The sequence below is a fragment of the Oryctolagus cuniculus genome, chromosome 10, assembly GCF_051225735.1.
Source record: "Oryctolagus cuniculus isolate XC-2025 breed Fujian yellow rabbit chromosome 10, ASM5122573v1, whole genome shotgun sequence".
In the NCBI taxonomy this organism is placed as follows: Eukaryota; Metazoa; Chordata; class Mammalia; order Lagomorpha; family Leporidae; genus Oryctolagus; species Oryctolagus cuniculus.
This window is the reverse complement of record NC_142876.1, coordinates 81,230,180-81,254,753: the sequence shown is the minus strand read 5'-3', so window position 1 is coordinate 81,254,753 and position 24,574 is coordinate 81,230,180. Positions and strand designations below refer to the sequence as shown.

The 24,574-nt window shown below is 42.2% G+C and overlaps 1 protein-coding gene across 2 annotated transcripts in view; it reads right to left on the bottom strand.

The window, feature by feature from the left end:
• The window catches only part of FRMD4B (FERM domain containing 4B), a 366,145-nt gene that overhangs the window by 251,745 nt on the left and 89,826 nt on the right, over positions 1 to 24,574 (bottom strand). For both annotated transcript variants that reach the window (XM_089305914.1, XM_051851478.3), the window contains exon 2: positions 5,178 to 5,305. The gene's annotated coding sequence lies outside the window, so the exon portion shown is untranslated. The remainder of the gene's footprint in view (positions 1 to 5,177; positions 5,306 to 24,574) is intronic.

Below are 24,574 nucleotides of genomic sequence, written 5' to 3'. Positions count from 1 at the left end.
TGCTTTGTAGTAAATTACTAGATAGTCTTCATGGAGGCAGGGGTAATCTTACTATATTGAGAGCCTGTTTTTCCACATGATGTAATTTAATGTGGGAAAGGAAAACCATTTTGTGCTTTAAACTATAATGAAACTTTTACTTCAGGTTAAGCCTTGCACAGGGATGCTGGGAGCAAGCAAACACAACTGCCAACAGATTTTTCAGGGTTGTTTTGTTTGCACAATTTAGAAAATTGTACCAGTTCCAAAGGTTTACCAAAGGTCAGGCTGACTTAAAAAAAAAACTTTCAGTTTTTAAAAATATATGCTCACTGTTAAGAAGGCAAAACAAAAAAAAAAAATCTCACAAGTATTAAAGACAATATCCTCTTATTTTTATCTCCTTGCTAAATCCCATGCCAGCCTACATACACAGTGTGCATTGTGTATTTTCCTGCTTTTATTTTTTGTCCATACATTAGATTTCTTTAGAGTTTTTAAAAATTGTGATAAAATACATATGACAAAAAATCTGCCTCTTTAATAACTCTTGTCTCCTTCCAGTTCCTCTAAGACACACCAGCTCTTGCCCACTTGGAGTCTGCACACACTGCACCATGCAGCCTGGCCTGTCTCCCCTCCTTGGCCCTGACTTTCTTCCTTGACTGTTCCTTTCAGAGACTGGGGCTCTGAAGAGGCCTCCCTCTGGGAAGCTGTCCCTACTGGCAATCTCTTCAACATATTGTGAGTGCCTGTTTTCCATATCCTTGTAGTGGAGTGATCAAAAATTGCTTCCTCTCTACCAGTGTGGTAGGTGATGAGCTTGATTATTTCAGTAGCAATAATGGGAGAAGGGCTGGTCTGCTGGTTCAGACCCCAGCTAAGACACCTGTATACCACAGCAGAGTGCATGAGTTCAGTGCCCAGCTCTGCCTCTGGATTGCAGCTTCCTGCTAATGCAGACATGGGGAGAAAGCAGATGATGGCTCAAGGAATTGGGTTTCCTCTACCCATGGGAAAGAACTGGATTGAGTTCTTGGCCCAGTCCTGGTTGTTGCAGGTATCTGGGGAGTGAACCAGTAGAAGGGAGTTCCATTTGTCTGTCCATCTGTCTCTGGCTGTGAAATAATAAAGTGAATTAATTAAATAAAGGAAAATGCATAGATTTGCAATGATGGCAGAAGTCACTCATTCATGGGGATGGTGCTGTGGCTGAGCTGGTTAAGCTAATGCCTGTGACACTGGCATCCCATATTAGCACCAGTTTGAGTCCCAGCTGCTCCACTTCTGATCCAGTTTCCTGTTAATAAAACTGAGAAAGCAATACTAGGGTCCCTGCCATCCATGTGGGAGACCCAGATACAGTTCCTGGCTTCTGGCCTCTGGATTCAGCCTTTCGGCCATTTGGAGAGTGAACCAGCAGACAGAAGAAGTCTCTGACTCTCCTCTCTTTCTAACTTTTCCTTTCAAATAATAAATAAACAAATCTTATTTTTTTAAGTTAATCATTGATTATCTCATCCTCAGACCCCTGCCTGTTGCCTTTATAGCACTCACTGCTACTGGGAATTATTTTGTCTCTTCTGTTACTTTTTACTTGCCTTCCCTACTACTGTGTAAGTGCCTTGTGGACTGGGAAAGCATTTGCCCTGAAATCCTGGCAGAGCAATTACCATATAGAGGTGTTCAGTAATCATTCTGGGACTGAAAGAATGAGTGAGACAGAATCTTGGGGCCAATCTTGTGGTATAGTGAGTAAAGTCACTGCCTGAGATACTGGTATCCAATATGCGTACTAGTTCCAGCTCCCTGCTAATGGCCTGGAAAAGCAATGGAAGACAGCCCAAGTGTATGGATCCCAACCACCCACATGAGAGACCCAGATGAAGCTCTTGGTTCCTGTCCCACTCTCAGCTGTTGTGCTGTGGCCATCTAGGGAATGAACCAGTGGATGGAAGATTCTCTCTGTAACTCTTTCAAAGTATATAAACAAATCTTTTATTCAAAAAAGAATCTTATCATTGAGATAGACAAATGATTGTTTGCTTTACAGTGCTAGAGGTTAAAAATAGAAGGAGGAAGTAATTAATGGGTCTCACAAAAACTTAAGACTCATGTAGGCAGGAAGGTTATTCAAAAATATTAACAACCAGTGAACACAAATAAGGATCAACCCAAATAGAAATTAGTTGTATGCCAGTCAGGGTCCAGGAGGTTCCCTTTTGGTCTCTGAGTTGCTGGATTGTAGGGAGAAGGGGTAGGATTTGAGGTTGGGGTTTAGGGTACTGGTAGTTGCCAACCGTGGTGAAGGAACTGTCAGTACTTCACTATCAAGTACAGTCTTGTACGCATTCCTACCAAATATCATACTGTAGTGCCAAGCAGAACCCTTTCTGGTCCTGTTTACATGAAATCCTGTTCTATGCTTTGGATCCAAGAGATTCTTTCAGACAGGATGCTCCAGTTTCACATCCTCCAGTTTCACCCCCAACACCCTTCTGTCCTCATTGCATACCATGCATGTTCTACCTTATACCAACATTGAATAACCAAGCATTTTTCCTATGAGATGGCAAGAAAAGAAATTTTTTAAACCTCTGTTTTGGAAGGATATAGACAAAAAGGGTCTCAAAGTCACTGTTGATTAGAATGTCAATAGAGGCAACAGTTTTGGAAGCTAAACTGGTATATTTATCAAAATTCTAAGTATGTGTTCCTGTTGATCAGGCAGCAGAACTTTGGGGAATTTATTTTCCAGATGAAATGGCAAAACAAAACAATGTATGTACAGGTATAGCACTGTTGTATTTTTTAAATTTTATTTTTATATTCTTTTTATTTGAGAGAGAGAAGGGAAGCAAAAGGAAGGGAAGGGAGGGGAGGGAAGTGAAGGGAAGGGATATTCTATTTATTGGTTAATTCCCCAAATGCTCTCCAACACCCAGGGCTGGGCCAGATCCAGCTAGAAGCCCAGAACTCCATCCAGGTCTTCCACATGGGTGGCAGGGACCCAAGTACTTGTGCCATCATATGTTGCCTCCTAGGAGGCATTAGCAGGGCACTGGATTGGAAGCAAAGGAGCTGCAACTCAAACCAGGCACTCTCATATGAGACATGGGTGCCCCAGGCAGTGATTTAACCACTGCACTAAGTGCTTTATTTATTTATTTTTATTTTTACTTTTACCAGGCAGAGTTAGACAGTGAGGGAGAGAGAGAGAGACAGAGAGAAAGGTCTGCCTTTCCGTTGGTTCACCTCCCAAATGGCTGCTACGGCCAGTGCGCTGCGCCGATCCGAAGCCAGGAGCCAGGTGCTTCCTCCCAGTCTCCCATGCAGGTGCAGGGCCCAAGGACCTGGGCCATCCTCCACTGCACTCCCAGGCCACAGCAGAGAGCTGGACTGGAAGAGGAGCAACAGGGACAGAATCTGGCGCCCCAACCGGGACTAGAACCCAGGATGCCTGCGCCACAGGCAGAGGATTAGCCAAGTGAGCTTTGGCGCCGGCCTTTATTTATAATTTTTAAAGATCCTGCATGATTTAAATCTTTATTCTCCAATACTTCCTAAAATACTTGAATCAAGGAGATAATAATAGTTTGAGAAATGCACTGAGCCCCCTGTAGCTATTTTTCCTCTCTAGCATCCATCAGTTCCTGGGACAGCCAAATGGACAATGCGAATATTTCCAGAATTCAAGAAATATTATCCTTTATGTTCTCAACATCTTTTATGCTCTTCCACATCTGCCTTTAAAAATGAAAACAACTGGAGCCAGCGCTGCAGTAAAGCTGCTGCCTGCAAGCGCTAGCATCCCATATGAGCATTGATTCAAGTCCTGGCTGCTCTGCTTCGGATCCAGTTCCCTGCTAACGTGCCTGGAAAGCAGTAGAAGATAGCCAAGTCCTTGGGCCCCTGCACCCACATGGGAGACCCAGATGAAGCTCCTGGCTCCTGGCTTCGACCTGGCCCAATCCTGGTCATTGCAGCCATTTGGGGGATAAACCAGCAGATGGAAGATCTCTCTCTCTCTCCCTTTCTCCTCCCCCGAGCCAGCTACCTCTGCCTCTCCCTCTCTGTAATACTTTCAAATAAAATAAATAAATCTTAAAAAAAAACTTAAAAAAAATAAATAAAAACAACCAAAGAAGTACATTTAACTTAGTGATAAAATCTGCAAATAATTCTTAAGTACTTTTTATATGCTTGACATTCTTCCAAGCATTTTGCCTATCTCAAATCATTACATTAACTAACACTCCTGGGAAGCAGGTACTGACATTGACCACATTTTAACAGATGAAGAACAGAGGCAAGAGGATATTGGTCATTGTAACCAGTCACACAAGTGGTAAGTGTACAGCAAGACCCTAAAGAGTCTTGTCCTTGACTGTTCCAGCGTGAGCTGGCATACAGAATTGCAACCCTACCAATGATTTTGCTCCAGGAAGCATTCTGAAATGACTAAGTAAACACAGCAGTTAACTGTCACACATTGTACTCGTGCACAACCCATACATTTGCATGTTTCACATCAATAACCTTCTATACCCTTCAAATCACTCTGTCTGTCTGATATGAACTTCTGGGATCAGCTGATTAAGGAATATGATACACCATATGGTGGAGGTACTCCATGTTTGCCTCATAGTCTGGATTCTACAGCATTGCTATCATTATAGCAATGCTCGTACAATCACCCCCCACCCCACCCCATTACATTCTAAAAGGCACTACAGGTAAGCTAAGGATAAAAATCACTGCATGGACAGAAATAACCAACCATTAGCTTTGTTCAGTTGTCCACTGCACATAAGCAGGTCAAGTGTTCCATTGTGAATAAAAATAACTTTACAACTGTGCAGATAAAATATTGTAAATATAGAAAATGTATCTAAGGCACAGTACAGTTATGTTTTTGGTTTTTGTTTATTTTGTTCTCTAGCCAGAGAACTTCTCTCAAATGCAGCGGTTCCATTTCTGGGCATTTAGCTTTCATTAGGGCATAGGGGCATAATTCTATGTGCTAATTTTCTTCCTCATTGCTAGTTATACAAATATCTGGATGGTATGTCTTATCACATATTGCAACCCCTGCCCACTTGACAAGCCAAGGTGAGCTCACACAAAAACCCAAATAAACCCACGCTCCAGTTCTAACAAATTCAACAAGTTCGATGTTTACAGAACTGATCACTTACCTTTAACTAGTAAGTATTCTCTTGTCTTCCTTTTGTTTCCAGTGGAACAATCTTCAGATTTTGTTTGCTATGCACAGATATCATCTTTTTCTTGCACACATTCTTTCTTCTGGATTTCTCATCAAAGCCTGTAATACAAAAGAGAGAAGCTCCTTAATTTCTGTAGGCACATGGGAAGGAACTATAAATCTTCAGCCAGTGACAATTGTAATTTATTTCTAATCTTCCCCTTGCTGGCTAGAGTTTAATCACAGTTTGAGAAAATCACCTAATTAGGTGAGATTTAGAATAGAGAACTCTCAAAATAGAGATGACATTGAGGCTAGTCTCTTAACAACTAAAGATGGGATACCAGTTTGGCTTCTTACACGTTGTGTGCCAATGAATATATCCTGTTAGCTTTCTCTCTCCTGTGTAGGAAGAGGAACTGAAGGACCCAAAGTTATCTACAGTCAGTCATAAAATCTGGGCTGTCAAAGTGGGAGAGAAAACGCCGTAAAATACCACCTCAGAACCCATGTTTCAGAATTACTAAAACCAGGATGGCATTCCGGAGTCTGGTTTTTAACAGATGTCAGTTGTGGTAGGAATGAAACCCGTCATGAATACTGATGAAATTTACTGTGCATATTGCACCATAAGATATCCTCATTTATATGTATTTGTCATTCTCCCGCCAAAAGAAAAGAAAACAGCTTTTCCTCAGAAGCTCAGCTTCAGTCCAGCTTCTCCCTCGTCGACTGGGAAGCCAATCTGTCTCACCCGTGTGTAAGAACTGGACAAGGCAGAGGGTGGACAAGCAGGTGTGTATTCACTGACCTGCCATGTGGTTAAATGAAACTCTCCCACTGCACCACTCCCTCTGCGTCCCACCTGACTCCCCAGTGCCCCTTAGATGTCCATGCAAACATGCAGGGCAAGATGGCGCCCGAGGCAGAAAGAACCCAGTAGGATTGCTTCATGAGCTCCTCTGCACCCTCTTCTTTCTGATGTCGTCTTTTCTAACAGGAACTCAATATTCAAGGCTTTCAACTGTAATGAGAGCGTAGTGCAGGATGACAGTTGCTTATAGGCAGTATTTTTCAGTCTCCTTTGAGGAGGAAATCAGAGGAGTTATTTTAAGAAACAAAAAATTTCATTTATTTTTGATCACTCGAAGCTTAAAGGAGGTCGGTTTTACGTTAGGTGTTTTGAATTAAGCGTCAACATGGTAACAAAGCTAAACGTAAACAGTGAGCGCAAATGTTCACAGGCGGTAGTGATGAGGCTGGGATAATGGTTTCAGTGGTATCAAAATCAGAATGATGAACTCTCACATCCAGTCCTCATGGGTAAAACGCTGGCTCAGAAGGAATACACTGGGGATGTGTTGTTGTCCACACCGCCTACTTTGCAGGTAGAATAAATGAGGCTCAGAGAAAGGGACATGTGTCTGCCAGGTGACAAAAGTCCCTGGAAGGATCAAGCCCTGTACAAAATGGCAAATCCAATAGTGTTTAGCATCTCTTGTGAAGAACTACTTAAACTCCTTATGTCTTTAGCCAGTGGTACCAAAGACTACACAACTGATGTCAATTTAGGTTACACAGGCCAAAGGAAGAAGAAGAAACAGATACCTCCTGATTGCTTAGAATAGCTACCATTTATTGAGTATCCACCATGAGCCAAATGTTATGCCAGGCACAGCACTTACCTTGCTACTAATGCTTTCAGGAACTCCAAAAATAATAGTGCATTATTATACTATGAAGATGAGGAAATTGAGTCAGGGAAATAAGAACCTTTGGTTGAGGTTACATACAGTAAGGGAGTTCTCTGATTACATGGCCCCGTGCACACTGACTTTCCACCCGCAATAAGCAGCTCAGTAAGCCAAAGAAATATGCTTCTGTTTGAAGGCCCAGAGTCCAGGAACAGGAATGGTGCAGACAATACTTGGAAGGAAACTAAATAGAGGAAAATTAGCAAGAACATGATGGGGATGTGTTCTACAACCATTCTTAAAGTGCATAAGGGATATGTCTAAAGACTTCTGAGCATGCCAAATAGGCAAATTAGAGCACATAACTTCACTCATTAAAAAAAAAAAGATATGTGAATGAGCAAAGAAATGCAACATCTCAATGAGTTCAGGTGGTTAAAGTAGGGTCACCATGGTATTAGGTTGCTAGGGCCACTAAAACAAAATACTACAGACTTGAGTGGCTTGAACAACATAAATGTATTGTCTCACAGTTGCAGAGTCTGCAAGTCCAAAATCAAGGTGTTAGCAGGGTTGGTTTCCCTGGAGGCCTCTTGTTGGCTTGCAGATGGCTGCTCTCCTGTTGCCTCTTCATATGCAATTTCCTCTGCACATGCCACATCTGGCTTCTTTCTGTATAAATTTCCTCTAACAGAGACATCCATCAGGTTGTATTGGGGCTCATTCAAACAGCCTCATTTTACATAATCAACTTTTTTTTTTTTTTTTTTTGACAGACAGAGTGGACAGTGTGAGAGAGAGAGAGACAGAGAGAAAGGTCTTCCTTTGCCGTTGGTTCACCCTCCAATGGCCGCCGCAGCCAGCGCACCATGCTGATCCGAAAGCAGGAGCCAGGTGCTTATGCTGGTCTCCCATGGGGTGCAGGGCCCAAGCACTTGAGCCATCCTCCACTGCACTCCCGGGCCATAGCAGAGAGCTAGCCTGGAAGAGGGGCAACCGGGACAGAATCTGGTGCCCCGACTGGGACTAGAACCTGGTGTGCCGGCGCCGCTAGGCGGAGGATTAACCTGTTGAGCCACGGCGCCAGCCAACATAATCATCTCTTTATTATTTTTTATAATTTTTTTTTAAAGATTTATTCATTTATTTGAAAGAGCTACACAGAGAGAGGAAGAGGCAGACAGAGAGAGGGCTTCCATCCAATGGCCCACTCCCCAATTGGCTGCAGTGGCCTGAGTTGAGCCGATCTGAAGCCAGGAGCCAGGAGCCTCCCCCAGGTATCCTACGCGGGTGCAGGGGCCCAAGCAGTTGGGCCTTCCTCCACTGCTCTCCTAGGCCACAGCAGAGAGATGGACTGGAAGTGGAGTAGCCAGGTCTTGAACCAGCAACCATATGGAATGCTGGCACTTCAGGTCAGGGCATTAACCTGCTGCGCCACAGCGCTGGCTCCACTTACTTACCTCTTTAAAGACCTGATTTCTAAATACAGGCACATCTTAAGGTACTAAGGATTTGTATTTCCATATATAAACTTTGGGGTGATGCAACTCAGCTAACAACACCCACTAATTCATACAGCAATGACAACACAGGTACTGGAAAAGTGACAACCTGCTACATGTCACCAACTGTCAGTGTCACTCATGAAGATATGAAGCCATCCAATATCTGAATTCAGATTCAAGAATCTATGGGTCTAATATAGGTTTCAGGTTTAAAAAGGAGAGGTAGGGGAGAATGGCCACAATTCAATAAACTTGGTCACACTGGTCTAAACCAGGAGTCAGAAAACTACTGCCTGATGGTCAAATCCAGCCTGCTTCCTGTTTTTGTAAATAAAGTTTTATTAGCACACTTCCATGTCCATTTATTTACAAATTATCTATGGCTATTAAGGAGTTAACAACTGCTAAGCTGAGTAATTTGGGATAGGGACTGGAAGAAAAGATCTACTATCTGGCCCTCTAAAGAAAAAGTGCTCCAACTTCAGTGAAGACTTCTCAGGGTCTTCAAAATATATGCTTTCGGCCTGCACCGCAGCTCAATAGGCTAATCCTCTGCCTATAGTGCCTGGCTCCTGGCTACGGATCGGCGCAGCGTGCCGGCTGTGGCGGCCATTTAGGGGTGAACCAACAGAAGGAAGACCTTTCTCTCTGTCTCTCTTTCTCACTGTCCAACTTTGCCTGTCAAAAAAAAAAAAAAAAAAAAAAAAGTCAGTTCAAAGTGAAACTGTATAGTTAAAATTAACATGGAAAATACCTGGCTAGAATTTTCACAGTAAGAGCCCACTATATCACATCATCACCATTAAGTACAGCCAGTTTTTCCTCCAAAGCTTTAAGAGATAAAATCTTTGTGTACTATATGATGGAGTTAGCTTTATTTATTGGCCATTTGTATAAAGAGACGTGTATCTTTAAATAACAGAATCACTCTCAGCAAAAGACAGAAAGAAATTGAGCACATCCAAGGAACAGAAGATTCTGGTTGCCATCTCACACTTTTTGAATCTGCAGAAGTTAAACATGTACTTGGCGTGACTTTAGTGGAGTTTACTTTGATGCTGAGCTACTTAACTATAGTCTCCCTCCTCCACCTTTTCCCCCACAGAAGCTTACAACAGGGCCACATTACAGGAAATGCTAAAAATACTCAAAACCACAGGTGTCACGGATCAGTCAGTCAGAAGACATGTACCATGCTTTCCCAACACTGAGTACAAAAGGAGTGTGGAAGCATGGAGGATTGGTGTAGCAGTAAAGTTGTTGGTTGAGATGCCCACATTCCATATCCCGAGTGTCTAGGTTCAAGTCTTGGCTCTGGCTCCTGACTCCAGCTTCCTGCTAATGCACACCGTGGGAAGCAGCAAGAGATGACTCAAGTAGCTGAGTCCCTGCCACCCACATGGGAGATCCGTATTGAGTTCCCAGCTCCCTGCTTCATCCTGGTCCAGCACCAACTGTCACAGGCATTCGGGGAGGGGATCAGCGAATGGGAACTGTGTCAGTCTGTTTGTCTGTCTGTCTCTCTTTGCCTCTCCAATTAATTGATTAAATAAAAGAAAAAGTGTATGACAAAGCACAATGAAATATCACTTCACACTTACTAAAACAGCCTTTATTATTTTAAAAAGACAAAGAAAATACCAGTGTTGGTAAGAATGCGGAAAAATTTGCAACTCAAGTGTATTATTGCTGATGAAATTATAAAATGGTGTAGCTGCTTTAAAAAGCAATTCTTGGTCCCTCAAAAGAGGAAACATTTGACCCAATGTTTCTACCTTAGAGTATATACCCAAAACAATAAAAAGCAGGCATTTGTAGAGGTATCTGTACAGCAGTGTTCGGATCAGCATTATTCACAATAGCCAAAAGGGAGAGTCAACTCATGTTCACTGATGGGTGAACCAAATGTGTAAATCCACACAATCGAATAGAAAAGGGATGAAATCCATATATATGCTACAATATGGATGAATCTTGAAAGCATTGTGCTAAAGTGAAATAAGCCAGACATAAAAGGACAAATACTGGATGAGTCCATTCACATAAGATAGCTGGAATCAGATTCATAGACAAAAAGTAGAGTGGTGGCTACCACAGGCAGGCAGGGCTTGGGGACAGGCAGTTATCGTTAAATGGGTACAGAATTTCAGTTTGAGACAATGATGAATTGCTGGAGTGAGGCACTGGTGATGGTTGCACTACACTGTGACTTAGTTAATGCCGCTGGATTGTGCAACTTAAAGTGGTATAAATGTTAAAAGTTTTATGTTACTTATACTTTACCATAATAAAAAGTACTCAGGAAAAAAAAAGTATAAGAGCATCATTGTAGGGATGGGGACAGGAGAACTTAAATTATGCAGACACTTGTGGGGAGCAACTCGGACTAGACTGTTACTGGAATTAAGACTTATTCTATGCATCTGCTCTCCCACAATATGGCGCTGGGAGAGGAGTAAACAGCTTCTACACAGCTGCCTCCAGTTCAACCAATAAACTGTAGGACCTGCTCCTAATTGGAGGAGAGCAGCGTACTCGGCGTGTGGGTAGCAGAGTTGGGATTGGTGGAAGAGGACTATAAAGGAGGAGAGAGACAACATGCACCAGGAACATCTATCTGAAGGAACACCTGTGCAGCCCCCGAGAGAGCCGGCCGGCGGTGTGCCGCTCCCCTGCGGAAGTGGGGAAAGTGGCAGGGGGAACCGCCCTTCCACGGAGGTGGAAGGGAGGTGGAAGGGACGGTAGCCAACCCAGGAAGAACCAGCAGCAAACCCGGGGAGGGCCGAGCAGACAAAAGAACAGCGCAGGGTCCTGTGTTGTTCCTCCACGAAGACGGGGAGCGACATAATGGTGCCGTGACTCGGATATGAAGCCTAGGCAGAGTTTAGTGTCGTTCCTCCATGAAGAGGGGGAGCGACAGACACTAACTGAATACGTCATTCTGCTAAAAAAAAAAAAAAAAAAAAAAAAAAACCAGCAGTGACAATTTCATAGCTTGGAAGGCAGAGGAAGTGTTTTACTGAAGGAACAAATTTGGGGTGATAGAGAAATGGTGCAAACAATGTTGTCACACCTTCTTGGAGTTCAAAGCAGGATGCAGGGGTCCTCATTGCTCTTCTCTGCTTCCAGCACTGCCTCCCACCCCATTCCCACTCCCGCCCTGCTTCTGACCCCCATCCACTGTCCACCCAGTGGGCAAAGCAGGGGTAAAGCAACATATAAAGGATAATGCAATAAACTCCTATCCATGTACCCTCCATGTACCCTCAGTCAAAATAGGCACATGTTTTTCATATTTATTTCACCTCTAGCCTTTATTTTTATAAGAGAGAACCACTCAGAATTTAGTCCATCTTCAGAAGCAATGACTATTATGAATTTAATAGATTATTGTTGGTGTGTGTGTGTCTGCCCAAAACAATATATCCTATGGTTTTATGGTTTTTAAACTTATCATAAAGTGTGCCATGCTGTGTATTACATTTTACTCTACATTATTTTTTGAGCTGTTGTCATTTTGCTCCATATAGATCTAGATCGTTAACTGCTGTACAGTACCCTATTGTACAACCACTTCATGGTTTAATTCTCCATTTCTAGACCAACGGCTATTTGAGTGGTGTCCATTTTTATGAAAACAAAGGATGTGGCAGTGTACATCCCTCATGGTTCTCCCATACACAGGCCTCTATTCAGCTGCAGGCAACATCTGGCACAAAAACACCTGTGCAGGATATGTGGCAGCACTTTGCGCGGCTGAGCAGGGATCTCTCCTGGCAGATGCCACCGGGGCAGTCCAACTCTCCTAGGTATTTGCCAACACAGGAGAATTTTTTGAGTTAGGGATAGGACTGGACAGGATGTTTAATCTTCTCCAGTGAATGACAGCGACTTGTCCCCCACTAAATACCAAGACCTTCTCCACTGAGAAACACTGCTGATTTCTGTCTCAGAGCAGAGTGCTTGTGTTGTAGAAGATGAGCATTTATAGGTGGAACTGGGGAATAACAGCTCATCCTAAAAGAGGCCACCTGCTACATCCAAGAGTACCTGTTGACTTCCATTCCTTGCCAGGTCCCTGTCGGCCTTTTGATTTTCTGCAACTCAGATGGGAGTACAATGCTATCTCACCACAATTTTAAACTTGTGTTTTCTGCTTTTATTAGTGATATGGAAAACCTTTTCATAGTTCCATTGCTCATTTAATGTCTCTCTCTTGGGAAGAGTCAGTTAATAAGCAGTCCATTTTTCTGTTAGGTAGTTTGAATTTTCCTTGCTGATTTATAGTTTTGGAAACTTGCTTCTGCTAGTTATTCGGTGTTGCAAGTATCTTCAATCAGTTTGTCTTTTGCTTTTTCATTTTACAGTGCTATTTGTGTAGATGTTACATATTTTGGTATGATAAAAACTATCCAATCTTGAGAGTGATTTCTGTGTATCTAGTTTATAAAACATACTGTCTTCTATCATAAAGATAACCTTTTTTCTCACTTAAAGGTTTAAAATTTGACTTCTGATACTTATGTTTTTAATCCATTTCACAATTTATTTTTGTACAAGTGTGAATTAGGAATCTGACTAATTTTTACTCTCAGGAAATCACTGCAACAACACCATTTACTTCTTATATTCTATATTTTTCACCTTGATTTCCAGTGCATACTACAATCATGCAGAGGCCCAGATTTTGACAGTCCATCATTAGACTCTCTTCTGTCTCATTGATCTGTTTTATAATTCCCATTCACCAATAACAATGCCTTAATCTGAATGATTTAATAGGTAGATGGGGAAGCATGTTTTTTTCCTTTTTTCAAAACTCCTTTAAATTCTTGAATTTTTCTATTATTATTCAAATTTTAGGATGGTGTTGAGATTTTGCTTAGAAATACAAGGAATTTACCTGTTGCCTCCCAGAATGTGCATTAGCAGGAAGCTGGCATCAGGAGCAGAGCTGGTACATGAACCCAGGCCCTCTGAAATGGGACGTGGGCATCCCAAGTGGCTTCTTAACTGCTATGCCAAACGCTTACCCCAACACTAGTTTTTTAGGTACCTCAAACACATCAAGCAAATTCCACCTTGCAAGCTTTTCCCCTGTAGCTCCCTTCTGAAATCTTTCTCCCCAGATATGTATGTGGCTGTTTTCTTCTTGGCTTTTGGGTCTCAACTCAGCTGTCCTCTCTCAGAGGCACTGCCTCTGCCCTCCAATCACCCAGAATGAACATCCCTTTTGTTTCTTCATAGTACTTGTCATCATTTGAAATTATCTCCTTTGACTCTTTATTGGTGTTTCCCTGCAACACAGCACTAGCTATACTCGACTGGGGACCATGCTATCTTGTCCTCTCCTGTATCCCCAGCACCGACAGCAGTTCCTGGCACACAAGAGGTGTTCAATGGATATTTACTGAGAAATCAATGAGTGAGTGAGTGAGTGAATGAATGGATGAACTAAGGTGGACCCCTTGATCCTCCTGATGGCTCCCTCCATGTCCTCTTTTATCAACCAAGAGTTACCTACTTTCATCTACTGTCCACACACACACTGGAGATAAATAATATCATGTAGACATTTCCAGTCTCTCAAATAGTAACACCAGCAGAAATATTTACAAAAAGAGATTTTAAATATATTTATGTGCACATATTCAGGTTTCTAAATAGCTTAGACTAGTCCTATTCCTCATTCATTTTATGTCTACTCCCATGAGATAAAACTATTAACAGTTTCTTTGCATGGAACCATAGTTTAAAAAATTATTAATTAATTAATTATATCGATTTATTTATTTGTTTTAAGTTGAAAGGCTGAGAGACAGAGGGAGTAGGGCTGGGAAACATACAGGCAGAGATCTAGCATCTAGCATCATTCCCCAAATGCCTGCAATAGCTAAGACTGGGCCAAGCTGCATCCAGGAACAAGAACTCAACCCATGTCTCCCTTGTGGGTGGCAGGAAGCTAATCACCTGAGCCATCACTGCTGCCTCTCAGGGTCTGCATTAGCAGACAGCTGGAATGAGAATGAGAGCCAGGACTTGAAGCCCAGCACTCCAATAGGAGATATGGGTGTCCCTAGCAGTCTTAACTGCTGCAACCAAATATCCACCTCAGAACCAGAAACTTTCTATCCATTTACTAACATTCATCTGTCTGTCTGTCTATCATAAATTAGATAATTTGATTCAATATCAGAAGTTCTTTTCTTATTGGAAAACTGTTTTTCTTTTTTTTTTTTTTTTTCCACAGGCAGAGTTAGACAGTGAGAGACAGAGAGAAAGGTCTCCCTTCCGTTGGTTCATCCCCCGAGTGGCCACTATGGCCAGTGCATCACGCTGATCCGAAGCCAGGAGCCAGGTGCTTCCTCCTGGTCTCCCATGTGGGTGCAGGGCCCAAGGACCTTGGCCATCCTCCACTGCCTTCCCAGGCCACAGCAGAGAGCTGGCCTGGAAGAGGAGCAACCGGGACAGAATCTGGTGCCCTAACTGGGACTAGAACCCCAGCGCCGCAGGCGGAGGATTAGCCTAGTGAGCTGCGGGGCCGGCATTGTTTCTTTTTTCTTTCTTTCTTTTTTTTTAAGATTTATTTATTTTACTTGAAAGTCACAGTTACACACACACACACACACACAGAAAGAGAGAGAGAGAGAGAGAGAGAGAGAGAGGTCTTCCATCTGTTGGTTCATTCCCCAATTGGCTGCAACAGCTCAAGCTGTGCCGATCTGAAGCCAGGAGCCAGGAGCCTCCTCAAGGTCTCCCACACGGGTGCAGGGGCCCAAGGCCTTGTGATATCTTCTACTGCTTTCCCAGGCCATAGCAGAGAGCTGGATCGGAACAGCTGGGTCTCAAACCAGCGCCCATATGGGATGCCAGCACTGCAGGTGGCAGCTTTACCTGCTACACCACAGCACCGGCCCCGAAAAACTATTACTTTCCCAAGATCTGAGTTTGTTGACAAGGCAGGTACTCAGTTCCAGCTCTACAAATTCTGACAACACAAACCTGGAGGTGGGGCTATCTAGGAGTTTTCATTTTCAATAAACACCTTAGGTCATCTTGATACAGGTGATTCAAAAATCATTCTTTGAGAAATACTCACCTAGATCAAGGTAATTCAGTGCCTTACTTAGTACCTGTGGCCTCCAAAACATTGGGGATGGATGGAGCAACACATGCACCCAGTATCATGATATGCCATATCGCCTTTGCTCAAAATGAGGGCATAGCGGATCCAAGTGCCTCCAGTGAGGCCTGAACCCAAAGTACTTAGGAAGCCACATAAACAATCAGGTAACAGCTCCAAACCAGCAGTGAGAAAACCTGGATTCTAGACTCTGTGTTGCTCTGGGCCTCCATTTCTTCATATGCAAAATGAAAAGCTGGGTCAGAGTGATGTTGTGACTTAATAAGAAATAAATTCTATATCAGATCATCCTCCCCTGTGCCTGCCACAGGGCTTCTAGAACTCTCACAACTCCCTGAGTGATGGCGGTGAGAGGAGCATCCTTTGTTATCCATTAACAGGCCCTGTTCAGTCATGTGTGAGTTTAGGTGAACAAAATGCTGATGATTCAGAGCTCTTGGAGAGCTTCAGGATGGGAGCAGTCACCAGAGGAGCCAGCCATGTGGCTAGAGGGTTGAACTTTTGTCTCCACCGCCAAGTTCCAGGGAGGTGAGTGGGGCTGGAGATTGAGTTCAACCATCAATGACCAATGATTTACTCAGCCTACCTACCTAATGCAGTCTCTGTAAGAACCCTAAGAGATGCGGTGTGGAGAGCCTCTGGGGTGTTGAATGCATTGCATGTGGCGAAAGCGACACACCTCAAATTCCACCAGACAGAAGGACCTGCCCTTTTCACCTTTCTAATCAACTGGGATTAGTGTTTCTGTGAGTTCTGTAAGTCATCACGGCAAACTGTCACACCTGACGAGGGCTGGTAAGGTCAAGTTGCTGAGAAAGACGGGAGGCCCAAGACTTAAGAACAGCATCTTGTGGGACTGGGTCGCTAGTATGTGGGGCCTGGTGCTAACTTCACGTAGACAGAATCAGAGTCGAGCTGAATTGAACTGAGGACACCCAAACACACCCAGTTAAGTGTGTGCAGCACTGAAGCTTGGTGTGGAAAACCCACACTTTGTGTCAGAGTGTTGTATTAAAGGTTTCTTCTGTCATTCAAATGGTAAAAGCCCCACCAGCATTTCATGAGAAATTTCAAAATCTCATGGATTTCTTTGTGAATGACTGTTCTTTATTGCTGATCTTCAAAATTTTCTAGGATTAGTTTATATTATTTTGTAACAGGGAAGAAAATCACCAAAATAGTTTAGAAGATAACATTTCCCATTGTTACGCAAATAGGATTTTCACAAGCTCTGATGATTACTTCTGTTCCTTTAAGCTTACTACTCCACTCTCCATGAGCATCCAACAACCAAAGTCTCTACAGTTATAACCAAAAGATTGTTTTAAACAATTTTAAAGGTTGTTTTCATAGGCAAAATTGAATCTGTGACTCTAAACAAGTTGATAAACAGCTCAATGATGCAATTTAAGCCAAAAAGCTCACATCACATGGAGAAATTAAGCAATTCTTAAATATTTAATACTCTGTAATTTTTTAGACTCTAGGACTCCAAAATTTCTGACAAAGTAATTCCTAAGCCATAATTAACAAAAACATGCAATCTTCCAAAGTCTTGCAAGGCAAAAGTAAACTGCCCACAGCACTGCCCCTGCAGCAAGCAAGATGCATACAGAAAGACACCCACATCAACAACGGGGCCAGAAGTGGTTTGGAGCTGGCCCAGGACTGATGTCTGCTGAAAATGGCTCTTGGACAAGAAGGTTGTGATTAGGAGATCATGACATTTCCAGCACCCACTGATTAGCATGTCTGGAAAATCACAGAAGGAGGGTGACAAGGGCTTGATAACCAAAGTGCCTATGACCATCCTGTATTTACACACACTTATTGCTGCTCCAATCTGCAGAGTCATTCAGCCACAGCTCTGAGAGCCCACTAAGGATGCAGGCCCCTAGTCAACCATTCTAGGTGGTCCCCCAAAGAAAGACTCCCACCACCTCTTGGATGGTCAAGCCAAAAACCTACATATTCTTTTCTTTCATTGTCCCACGTGTCATTCACCAAACCCTAACAGCTCTGCTCAGAAACGTGCCCTTCATTTTGTTCATATCTCCTTTTGTCCAATGTCACAATCAGCTTTCCCTTAGGCCAGTTTAACAGCCTTCTGACTCATTTCCCTACCTGATCCCTAAGCCTATCCCCTCTTCATAGTGAGTCAGGGTGATATTTCAGATCCTTTCTCTCCCCTGCTGAAAAGTCTTCAGTGTTTTCTGATTTTAGAGGCTACACTCCAACTCCAGCTCCTATCTGGGTTCCTAGCTACCTCTCAAACGTCACTTCATGCTAGGCTTCCCTTCACTCTCGATTCTCTGCACACCGGCCTCCTTTTCCTGCCTTCCATCATGAAGGTCAGTCCCACAGCAGGGCTTCTGCACTTGCTGTCCCCACTATCAGATCACTACTTCTCCAGATCCTCACATAGCGGAATGCATCTCATCATTCCAACTCAAGTCACTGGGCATTCCCTGACCACTACATCTTGTTCTCTAACCGTGTTTATTTTCTGGATGGCCCTGCAATGCCACTGTTGCTTGCAGCTTGCCTTCCCCTCACCAGCATGTCCATGAGGAGGGAGGTATTGCTTTGTCCTCTTCACATCCCCACAGCCTGGGATAAGGCAACGAACAGACACTCAGTGACTACCAGTCAAACGAATGCATGTGGCTTAGAACAGATTAGGCCCCCACTTTCCAATGTGCCCTCTTCCATTTGAAGTCAAAACTCAATTTCTTGCCTGGAAGACAAGTTGTCAATATGCAGAAGAAAAATAAATCTCTATGACTATCCCCTCTGTCACCCTAAAACTTGGTTAGACTCTCCCACATGGAGTTCATCCCTCTGAACATGTGAGATCCTTTGAAGACATTAGTCAAATGAAATTTAAACCTCGTTGACAAGCTAAAATGACTCTTACAGCATTGCCTTGATTTGGGGGAATGACTGTGCAAACTGTCGTTGCTGAAACTCAAAGACTTAACAGTCTGAGTGGGTTGATCAGTACAGCACATGGACTGACGCAGGTGGAAATTTTTACAGTGTTGAGGAAATGTTCTAAAAGACTATTCTGTGCCGAAACCAGGCATTCAACACAAGGGGAGTTCATTTGGGACCCAAATAAAATTAATTCACAGAGCTTTTAAATGGGTCTCAGACCAAGGTCATTTCACCTGAATGTGTGAAGTGAACAACAGAAAAGTAGTGACAATTTTCATCACAGCATAGTAATTTATAAATCTTTCTTACATATAAACCTTCTCTTTAGTTTCTTACAGCAGTTGTATGAATTTGGCCAAATGTAGTTATTAGCCCTATTTTATGTAAGGGAATATGAGACTGGGTATCCCATGAGTAAACAATAAAACTTTGATTTGGAATCCAGATCACAGAAGATTAGCTTCTAAGGATGTTAATGAACCAATAAGAGAGAGATTGCAAAAAGACATTTTTTAACTCTCTGATTTTTATTTATTGATTTATTATTCATTTGTAAAGCAGGAGTGGGTGGAGGTGACAGAAGCAGGACTGAGAGGCAGAGAAACAGAGAAAGAGAGCCCATCCCCTTGTTCACTCCCCAAATACCCACAACAGCTGGGGCTGAGCTAGACCAAAACCAGGAGCCCAGAACTCAACTCCAGTCTCCCACACAGGTGGCAGGGAGCCAAGTACTTGAGCCTTTCAAGGTGCATTAGCAAGAAACTAGAATGGGAAACAGAGCCAGGACTCAAACCCAGACACTCTGATATGGGTTGCTGGTGCCAAAGGTAGCATCTTTACTGTGTACCAAATGCCTGCCCTTCAAAAAGCATTTGAAAAAATCAATTTTATTGAAGTGTTTTATATGCACACACATACATATGGTATATACTATATAATGTTAATATTTTATATGCACTATTCAACAAATTTTCAGAAATATCAGGGTACTTTGGAGGATGCATTTTTCATGGACTTTTTGCAAATCCTTCATATGCATGGATTTCGAAGTAGGTTTGAACCAAAATGAACTTATTTTTAATTCCATTTTCCATGAACCTTTTGAAGTACAATCATATATAAGCTCCTACAAACAAGATATAGACCACTTCTGTCCCTTAAAAAGTCCCTTTAATGTTCCTTTGCACTCAATCCTCTCCCTCACCTCCTAATTTGCTTTTGGCAACCACTGATCTGCTTTCAGTCACTATTATTAGTATGCCTTTTCCAGGATGTCACATGCATGCAGTCATAAAGTCTGAATTTGTATGTGTGTCTAACGCCTTTTGCTCAGCACAATGTTTTAAAGATTCATCCATATTAAGATGCATATTAATAGTTCATCCTGTCTTTATTGTTTTATTTTATCATCTTCATTTGGATTTCTTCCAATGTTGGGTTATCATGAATGTAGCCGACACAGACATTCCTGTACAAGTCTTTGTATTTTCATCGCTCTTCATTAAGCGCCTTTGAGTGGAATTGGTAAATCTTATGATTATACTTCCTAATGTCATAAAAAACTGAAAACTGTGTTCCAAAGTGCTTTTGTACTTCTGCCAGTAGTGCAGGAGAGTTCTGTTTGCGCCATGTCCACACCAATACTTGGTATTGTCAGTCTTCTTATATTAGCCATTTTAACAGATACAAGATGGTATCTCCTTGTGATCTGAGTTTGCATTTCTTTCATGACTAATAATATTGAACTTCATTTTATGTGCTTGCTGCCCATGTGTATAACTTCTGCAATGGGCAATCTGAAAGGTTGGAGACACAAGTAATTTTATGACTCATGTGCAAGACCATGCTTGATTTTAGAAATAATTTTGAAAAAATGTAGCCTGAAAAAGGACTTATAAAATATTCAGACTATAAGGATCAAATATATTCAGAGGTTAAATGAACAAAAATGAAAATAATAATATAGTGGAAATATCCATTTTTTTCCCTTTAGTTTGCATCCTCAGTATTTTTAGTAGAGTCAGTCCTCCTTCAAACTCAGGGGGAAAAGAGCTTTTAAAAATTGCATTTTTGCTGAACATGCATAGCCTTTTTTTTCTTATCACTAATCCCTAAGCAATACAGTACAACAAATATTTACATAGCATTTATATATTAGGTATTTTATGTAATCTACAGATGATTTAAAGTACATAGGAGTATATACATTGGCTACAAGCAAATACTGTGTCACTTTATAAAAGGGACTTGAACATTGACAGATTTTGGTATCCACAGAGGGTCCTGGAACCAATCATCCCTAGATACTAAATGTATATATTTGTAAACACTTATACAAAGTTCTAAGAGAAAGTGGATGTGGCAGATCTTGCAAGAAGGAGCAAAGACTGAATTAGCTTGATCTCAGCAGGGAAGGACAAGCTTTGCTCTCTTCACTTGCAATTATTCTCTCGTCCCTAGATCTCATTTTATAGACCATGGGCTGAATTATTCACAGCATCTTTTTATATCTAGCCTCATAAAACTGTAAGGTGAATCCTTACAAAATTAATATTCAACAGGCTTTATATAACGCCACTTAATGCAATGCATAACTCAGGTTTTTATCACCCTAAGGCCTCTCAAGATCTATAAATGCAACCAACTTAATAAGACACCACATAGTTTAACATCATCTTCACGACCTCCCCACCACCAAATCGTTAAATTTAGACCAGACAACCAAGCAGACATCAATGACTGAAGAGGACTATACATCAAAGGCATGCTCTGCACAAAGGTGCACAGGATGAGAACCACGGTTGCATCCTTAAACACATTTGTTTTAAGAAACTCTTGGTTCTAATAAGAAGGAGCTTATCTGACTTCCCGAGCACTCACACAGGAGCACTACATATTTTTTGTACCATGTAACCTAAAAGAGTTCTTAATTCTTAAATAACCATGACTCCTCAGAAAGGAAGAAAAGCCGATATATGCATTTAAATATTGTGCTTTAATCCACACCCCAATACCTGTGTAATTTCCAACCTAAGTTTTACAGATCCTTCAATCCTATGAGCACATTTTGCAGAAAAGGAAACAAAGGCACAGACAAGTGCAATTACTAGCCTAAAGTCAAAGAGCTACAAAGGGTTGAGTGTTAAGTCACATCTTCTGGGGCCGGCGCTGTGGCGTAGCAGGTGAAAGCCACAGCCTGCAGTGCCAGCATCCCAGATGGGTGTCAGATTGAGTCCTGGTTGCTCCACTTGCAACCCAGCTCCCTGCTAATGCATCTGCGAAAGTAGCATAAGATGGTACAAGTGCTTGGGCCCCTGCACCCACATGGAAGACCCAGAAGAAGCTCCTGGCTCCTGGCTTTGGATCGGTACAGCCCCAGCCCTTACAGCCTACCTGTATTTGTGAATCTCCAGAAGGAACTGTTAGCCTAGTCAGTGATGGATGGGTGACAGCTGTAGGAAGTGCTGTGATAAGGTTTATGATGCTACACCCTGGACCAATGGGAAAATATGTTGTGATTGATTAGTAATGTCTGCAATGAAAGACGGCAATAGTAAGTGGTACATGTAGCATATTGGTGTCCTTCCTGATCTACAGGTTTTTGTAATGTCCTCACTTCAAATATACTTCTGGAAATAAAGGTTTGTAGGAATGAACAACCATGGAGCATCCAAGACTGCAGACACAGTGTGTGGTAAAGCTGAGATTAGAAACCACTCCTTATGGTTTGTGGCTCAGCATTCCTCTTTGCATGCCTGGCTGCCTTTCTTGTCTGGTAGGCGGGATGATTTCCTGTCTTACAACCATTTGGTGGTCCTGGCATGTTGCAACCCATTCAGATCACCTCCATAATGAATAAGTTGTGCCAGGATAATAAATGAAAAACACTCATAGCTTTGTTTCCACAGCTCTGGCAGCAGTGAGCACACAGCTGTTATGAGGATGCATATTCTATTTTGACAAAAGACAGGTGACTGGTTTTGTCACGTTGGTCTGAGATACCATAATGTGCAAAAGAGAGACAAGCAAGGAAGGAGAGATTTCTTCCCCAGACTCTCACATAAATGGATTTCTTCTTTGCATAATGGAGCCCTAAATAAATAAAATACAAAATGAATGTTTACAATATTACAGTTGTTGAGAAACAGCTATAGAGTTCTGTTCTAATTTGCATTCTCTCCAGGAAAATGGAATTCAACATGAACTCTTACAATGATAGGAGGAAAAAGGAATTATCATTTATTTCTTTATATATTCAACAGACACTTACTACGTACCAGGCACATGCAAGGCACCAGGGATGCAACAGTGATCAGACACGGAATACTATCTGTGCTCGCATGAAGTCTATCAGGAAAGATAATGCTTAACAAACATTGTAAAAAGTGTGTTCATACAAATTAGAATAGCATTTGGGGAGCAACTGAATGAGGGTGAAAGACCCAGGGCTTAAGTGGAAAGGGCATATGACTTGGAGCCAGACATGAGTGTTGCAATCCTGTTTCTTGTTGCTTACCTAGTGTGTGACCTTGTACAAGTCACTTAACTTCCCCCAATTTCCTTATTGGTGAAACAAAGCTAATGATTCCTGTCCTGACAAAATTAAGCCAGGTAGTGAGTTAAATGGTATCAGCTTCCCTGGGAAGCCTGGCACACACTATGGGTTCAACACACATTTGTCAAATGACTGTAAGAATCACTCTCAAAGAAGCAAACACATTGAATGTCTAAGAGAAAAAGGGACACTCGAACAGCGAGGGAAGAAACAGGCAATAATTAGACTTAGTCCTATCTTATACTTAATTACAGATTGAGACTATATAGCAAATGGGTGGTAACGACATAAATTCTCTGTGGCTTGCCTAGAGAGCTGTGAGCCACACATGAGAGGCACATGTGTAATTTTCGAATTTCCAGTAGGCACATTAATACAAGTAAAAACAAAAAGGGGCAGGTGTTTGGTCCAGCAGTTAAGATACATGTATACTATAGCATACTATATCACAGTTTGATACCTAACTCAGCCTCCTGACCCCAGTTTCCTGCTAGTGCAATGATGATGACTCAAGTGGCTGGGTCCCTGCCACCTACACAGGAGATCTGGATTGACCTCTGCCTCCCACTTTGGCCCTGGCCCCGGCCCGGCCATTGTGAGCACCTGAAGATTGTACCAGAAGATAGGCGCTCTCTCTGTTCGTCTCTGTCTCTCTTCCTCAAATAAATAAATAAAAACAAAAAAAGATTCTCATATATATATATATATATATATATAATGTGAAAGGTAGAACATGAGAGAGAGAGAAAGAGAGAGAGAGAGACCCCAAATAGCCACAACAGCCAGGGACAGGCCAGCAGAAGTCAAGAGCCAGAAATCCTATTCAGGTCTCTCATGGATAGCAGGGGCCCAAGCACTTGTGCCTCATCTGCTGCCTTCCCAGGCACATTAGCAAGAAGACAGATTGGAAGTGGAGCAACTGGGACTCAAACTGGCAATCCAATATGGGATGCCAGTATCAAAAATGTCAGTTTAACTTGCTGTGCCATGATGCCAGCCACAATAAAAAAACAAATGCTTAAAAAAGAAATACATATAGTAGGTTTAATAGTATATTTAACCCAATATAGCTAGAATATTATCATTTTACCACATAACCAATATGTTTCTTGCAGCAGTATTTTGCATTCTACTTTGTGTAATAAGCCATCAGAGTCCTTCGTGAATTTTGCACTTTTACCAATAATCTCAATTTGGCTTAGCCATATTTTAGTTGCTCAGTAGCCACTTGGGGTTAATGGAAATTGGAGAACTCAGCTCTAGAAGTTTGGAGATAAGAGAGTTTGTAGAAGACAAGGGCAGTCAGGTAGACTCAGAGAATAGGTGAGCTTGACTAGAAGGGCATTTAAAGACCTGACCTGGTATTTTCAATGTATTTTCTCTCTTGGCATAGAATCTTGTGTTGCAGCACCTTGCAGAAGCCTTCTCCACTTGGCTAGCTCTTATCTACTCCTACAGGTGCACAGGGCACACTCTTGGATTTGCTTTTCACACTCTGATGGCATGTTTGAATCCTTAGATAGTCCTCTGTTTCCTAGTATCCCCTGCCTTGGT